A 6,579-nucleotide genomic window follows, 5' to 3' on the forward strand; every position below is an offset into this window, starting at 1 on the left:
GTACGAATCTCGAAGATTGCCGAGGTCGACCAATTCAGCACTAGGGTGTAAATCTATCCAGAAAAGGTGCGCAGATAATACTGACATTTAAGGGTATCTGAATGTGAATCTCTGTACATTGCGAGACGTGTCGCTGTAAGATTGTTAACTCCATGGAAATATAAGCATGAATTTTGGAATCATCATGTTGAAATTCAGTGACACTTGGTGGCAGTCCAAACAGCAAAATCATTACCGGTATAATAACAATGCTTGTGGATATTTAGTTGCTACCTACACACCAGATTTTAATAGCAATCGAAAGAATTATGCTGTCAGTCCTCTTGACACTAATATGGAGTTTACGATTTGCCACCGAACAAGTTGGCCGTGCGGTTAGGAGCGCGCAGCTGTGGACTTGTATTCGGGAGATAGTGGGTTTGAACCCCACTGTCGGCAGCCCTGAAGATGGTTTTCAGTAGTGTCCGATTTTCACACCAGGCAAATGCCGAGGCAGTACCTTAATTAAGGCCACGGCCGTTCCTTTTCCACTCCTATCCCTTTCCTATCCCATCGTCGCCATAAGGCCTATACCTGTGTCGGTGCGGCATAAAGCAAATCTTTTTAAAATACAGATACATTTACCCTTAAGAGGGCAACACGAAGGGTTTCTAGAAGCCTTGATTCAATTCAGAACTAACACTAACACAGAGTTTATACGATTCCTAAAAAACTAAAGGAGCTGTTTAATGTGTGTGATCGTGAATATCTAGAAACGTTAAAAGATATTTCTTTTATACTGCAGCATAATACAACCGAAATGTCAGGCAAAGAACAATTATGTAATCAGAGTAAGATTTTTCGATAAATAAGAAGAAATTCTCGGGTTCGAAGAATTAAAAGTTATGAATACCAAAACAACAGCAGATACAATTGACAAAGATGTAGAATAACAACATTCACGTAGAAATATATTAGTCAAGGATTCGATGCCTGTACGGCTAAAATAGAAAGAGATTATAATACACATAAAAAATATGAAAGAAATACATGAACACTTATCATTGTGCAATGTTGTCTGTTAGTGAACAACCTACCACCACCACTACTACTACTACTACTACTACTACTACTACTACTACTACTACCACTAAAATGTTTTCATTCCTTCCCTGAAGGGGGAGGCGGGCCCCTTAGACGCCATATCCCAGGCCGGGAGATTTGTTACGGTGAAGGAGATGCTCGCAGAAGGTGAGGGGGTTGGTGGCTGTGGCCTATACTAGGAACTGTCCCGGCATTCGCCTTAGTGCAGGAGAAAGGAAAACCACGGAAAACAATTCTCAGGACAGTCAACGGTTGGGGCCAGCCGTGAGGTCCATCCCTGTCCCGTCTACCGAATGAAGAAGCGTAGAGCCACGTTAGAACCGTGGCCACCCCTCCTGTGATCGGTTGGCCGGTCGGAGTGCAGAGCTGTTGTACCACGGACCAGCCGTGGCCACTTGAGGGCCTAGACCCACTCTGCATCTACCAACCAAGGAACAACCTGGTTATTTCGCAACTTCTTCCGCAGACCAACGTGTATCAAGAACGGTTAGTTGTTTTAGCGTTACATTTCTGATAAAATATGTTTTCATGTGGCTATTTCTAGCCGGTTGCAGCCCTTGTAAGGCAGACCCTCCGATGTAGGGGGGCGACATCCACCATGTGTAGGTAACTGCGTGTTATTGTGGTGGAGGATAGTGTTAGTATGTGAGTTGCAGGGATGTTGGGGACAGCACAAACACCCAGCCAGCCCCCGAGCCACTGGAATTAACAAATGAAGGTTAAAATCCTCGACCTGGCCGGGAATCCGAGAATCGCACCCGGGTCCTACTGGACCAAAGGCCAGCACGCTAACCATTTAGCCATGGAGCCGGACACATTTCTGATTATAACAGGTAGACTATATATTCTGGCCCATAATAATAATAATAATAATAATAATAATAATAATAATAATAATAATAATAATAATAATAATAATAATAATAATTTCGTGTGACTATTTCTAGCCGAATGTAGCCGTTGTAAGACAGACCCTCCGATGAGGGTGGGCGGTATCTGCTATGTGTAGGTAACTACGTGTTATTGTGGTGGAGGATAGTGTTAAGTGTGGTGTGTGAGTTGCAGGGATGCTGGGGACAGCACAAACACTCAGCCCCCGGGCCATTGGAATTAACAAATGAAGGTGAAAATCCCCGATCCGGTCGGGAACTGAACCCGGGTCCCTCTGAACCGAAGGTCAATACGGCCCATTATTGAAACGAACGGAAATACTGCACACAATCACTGCCCACCATTATCATCCACAGACACTCCTATTTCAGAAAAGACAAAACAATACAAGATGGTATTCAAAGCATGTGACTGTTTATACTGTAAAAATTAGCCACGAGGCCTACAGTTTAACGTGGGCGATTTGCCAGCACAAACATCGCACATGCAATGGCTGGGATTCGAATGTAGAGCCTTTATTGAGAAGCTACCGACAATGTCACTTTGTATTGCTACTTTTCTTCCTGACATTGTGCACTGTAATACAGAGCAATAATCTAAATGGTTTGTAAAGCATTTGACACACATTCTTACCTTAAAATGTAATCACAAATTAGAATAAGTGTCGTGCCAGTTGCACGTTCGCTCGTGGCGTCGGTGTAGAACTCCACAACCAAACGATCTTCGGTTGCGTATATTTGGAAGTGTACGTACCGAGCTGACACCGGTAGTTTTGTATGTTCCTCTTTGGTTGGCGGATAAACCGAGTGGGATAGGATATCGGTTAGAAGAGGAGAGGGGGAAATCCGGAAGCCAACACGATATCTACATGAAAATTGCAACTTGAAGTTATGGTGATAATTGTGGTTATGCGTAATAGATTATCTCGACATAAAACTAGTTCCTGATAATAGGGATCTGAACTAAAGTCATTGTCTGATATAAATTATTATAATAAAATCAGAATCAATTACTACTGATCTACCTTTAAGACAGTCGCCCAGCCGGCAGATTCCCTATCCGTTGTTCACCTAGTATTTTCTTAAATTCAGAATTGTAGTAAATGTGAAGGGATGCATAAAACTGGATCGCAAGAGGCTGGTAGAGCACCCGGTATAAAAGTACTCATGAACTGTGTGCAGACCTAGTTCAGCCCATATGTATTCAAGTTTACATTGTCCTTGCATAGGTCATTTCTTAACTGTTTCACGAGTTGATTTTTTTTCATAATACGGTATATAACAAAAGGTACAGCCTGCTTCTCAAGGACACATTACTCCTATGTGTAAGAAGCAAATGTGTTCTAACATGGAAATAAAGCATTTCTGGACCCATGATGATGTAACATTTAGGAGGGGCCAACACCAGGGATGAAGATCATCTTTCCAGAGTTATTGATGTTCATTAAACGCAAATGAACGATCCCTATATCAAGTTCTATAGCAGAAGGGTCATTATGGAGTCTGAGACGATTGTAGAACTATCAGAGGAATCTATACCATCTAGCGATCATGAATATTCAGTATGAGAGGTCCTAATTTTTTGACATGGATTGTCCAGCTAATCATGTTCCATAAGGTAACATTTGCTGTAAAAGTACAAAATTGAATAGTCTTTTTTTTTTTTTTTTTTTTTTTTGCGTGAAATAATCTTGCAGTTTTGCGATGTGTAACCTAATACTAATAGAGCAATAAAGAAATAAATGCAGTTTCATTTTCTGAATATTTAATTGGCACAACCCCATTGAACTCTAAATAAATTGTCAACTTACTAGGTAGTGTTCGGTACATAGTGAAGAGATGTAAAGTTCGTTCGTAATCTGTTTACCCTCCAGGTTCGGTTTTTCCTTCGGACTCAGCGAGGGATCCCGCCTCTACCACCTCAAGGGCAGTGTCCTGGAGCTTCAGACTCTAGGTCTGGGGATACAGCTCGGGAGCATGACCAGTACCTCGCCCAGGCGGCCTCACCTGCTATGCTGAACAGAGGCCTTGTGGGGGGATTGGAATTTGGAAAGGGATAGACAAGGAAGAGGAAGGAAGCGGCCGTGGCCTTAAGTTAGGTACCATCCCGGCATTTGCCTGGAGGAGAAGTGGAAACCCATGGAAAACCACTTCCAGGATGGCTGAGGAGGGAATCGAACCCCCCTCTACTCAATTGACCTCCCGAGGCTGAGTGGACCCCGTTCCAGTCCTCGTACCACTTTTCAAATTCCGTGGCAGAGCCAGGAATCGAACCCAGGCGTCCGGGGGTGGCAGCTAATCACACTAACCACTATACAACAGAGGCGGACGCAAACTGAATGATTGCAATCATAGGAGCAACGGCTCCGTTCCCAGGTCTACTGTATATATTAAGACTGTGGTAATACAACGCAAGCCACTTAGCATATTTGAGAATGCTAAACTTTCATTTTCATCTCATTTCAATTTATGTCGCATGACTGAATGAGCTCTTTTCAAAACTAACATACCCAAGGAAAATTAACATTATTAGAATCAAGCTCAAGACCAACTCTAACTGTACGCAAAAGCTCAAACTATGGCCAGTTTCCATGAAATGTGTAAACCCAATATGGCACAAACCATCCAGTTACCGTGTGTGTATGCTGTGCGAAAGAGTTGCAACGTGTATCACAAAGTGCAAGAATAGACAAATCAGTAAGCGACTATAGCGAGGAATATCTTCTACACAAATGCTCACCTTTTTCTTCCATTTCTATAATTAGTTTCCAAAATTCAGAAATTCAGTCAAGACACCATACTCTGCACGCAAAGTCAGTAATTTTATATCTCCCTCGAGCAACTCGAAGAAATATGGTCACTTCTCTTGCTCTACAGTAGGCCATGAAAATCTTTTGCCCCATTTGCACCATATGTGCGTGTAGTATGTGAATGGCGATAGTATAAAGTATTGAATGTGTGGAAAGGAACGTTAAGGACGACGCAAACACCCAGTCCAAAGGTCAGGGATATTAATCATTTACAATTAAAAACCCCTGACCCGGCCGAGAATCGAACTTGGGGCCGCCGGGTAACAGGCGGACACGTTGGCCCCTACATCGCGGGTTAGGCCATGCTTACACATCCAGGGAAAGATGCTTTTTTGTTTGTCAAAAAAAAATATTGGTCCTACTTCCTTGTTTTCTAACGAAATGTGGATATTGAACTGACGACACCCAATGCTAAGCTAAGATTGACTTAGCATAGGAAGACAAGCTGAAACTGTGCAAGAAGTTTTTTTTTTTCCGGACTTGTTACGGTGTGTGCAGGAAGAATGTATCAATCTCTATTGGTACATTCCTGAAGATAAGGCCAATTGCAGTTAGGTCCAAAACTCAATGTTTAAGGCTTAATGATAATGTTATTGCCTTTACGTCCCACTACCTACTTTTACGGTTTTCGGAGACGCAGAGGTCCCGGAATTTAGTCCCTAGGAGTTCTTTTACGTGTCAGTAAATCTACTGACACGAGACTGACTTATTTCAGCTTATTTAAATACCACCAGACTGAACCAGGATCGAACCTGCCAAGTTGAGGATCTGAAGGCCAGCGCCTCAACCGTCTGAGCCACTCAAGACTTGCATGGGCACTTTTCAGCAGAGGCTAGAAATTTTTTAAAATTTTAGATGCCCGAGAATATCATTGTCTTTCTACATACACCTCACGGGCCTCACCAGATGACCAAGCACCTCATATTGCAACTCCCACCAACAATTCATGAGGCAGAGTGTTCATTTGTACAGAGTCCCCAACTTACGGAGACTAGGATAATTGCAGCCTTCTGCTTGCAATGCATTGCCACACCGAACACTCCATCTCCTTCCCCACGATCCCAAAATTTGTTATCAAACTGGCTAGTCCAGCTGCCTTTTCTTCTGCTTAAGGAGTACCATTAATCATATACGTACCAGTGGACTAAGGAGTACACTCAACCACACACAATTTACGGTAAAGAAATATTTACTTTTACAAATTCTCTATAAACACAACATTTGTGAACTGTAGATAGGTAGTGGCCAAATGGTTAGACCCTTCGAATCTTAACACCTGCACAACATCTATATCAGATTTTAATCAAGAGATTTTTTTAAAGAATGACCCTTTCTGCAACATGTCCTCATGCCTAGTTGAGTATTAAAAAATATAAGGATGGTCACAGAATCGTATCTAAGATCTCTTGCACAAAATTTAGAGCTTACATGTTACGTATTGCAACCGTGCTTATGTCCTTGTACGTACTTTCTTGCATTGAAGTATTCACATGCACGTGAACTGCAGCCAGCGAACAAACCTGATTAATCTACGAGGTTCTATACACATTTAAGTGAAAATACTACAGCAAAGATCAACTATTGCATATACACAGCATCATCTTGTATTTCAACTCAATTTGTTGAGACATTCTAAACTTCTAACAGTAGCCCATTCGATGCTGTGAATTGTCCATTCCAAAGTGGACCTCCAAGTATGCCATGCGGACTTTTCCTTTGCATATTAATTAGGACATTGCAGAAGAGCCTCTTAAGGGTTGAGGAACACTTAAGATGCTTGTTTGGGCAATGTACTA

The 6,579-nt window shown here is 42.2% G+C and overlaps 1 protein-coding gene across 1 annotated transcript in view; it reads right to left on the reverse strand.

Annotated features, from left to right (window-relative positions):
* Positions 1 to 2,724, reverse strand: part of LOC136867043 (globin) — a 45,822-nt gene extending 43,098 nt beyond the window's left edge. The window contains exon 1 of the mRNA XM_067144145.2: positions 2,608 to 2,724. The gene's annotated coding sequence lies outside the window, so the exon portion shown is untranslated. The remainder of the gene's footprint in view (positions 1 to 2,607) is intronic.
* Positions 2,725 to 6,579: the final 3,855 nt, after the last annotated feature.

This window comes from Anabrus simplex, chromosome 3, assembly GCF_040414725.1.
Source record: "Anabrus simplex isolate iqAnaSimp1 chromosome 3, ASM4041472v1, whole genome shotgun sequence".
Taxonomy (NCBI): Eukaryota; Metazoa; Arthropoda; class Insecta; order Orthoptera; family Tettigoniidae; genus Anabrus; species Anabrus simplex.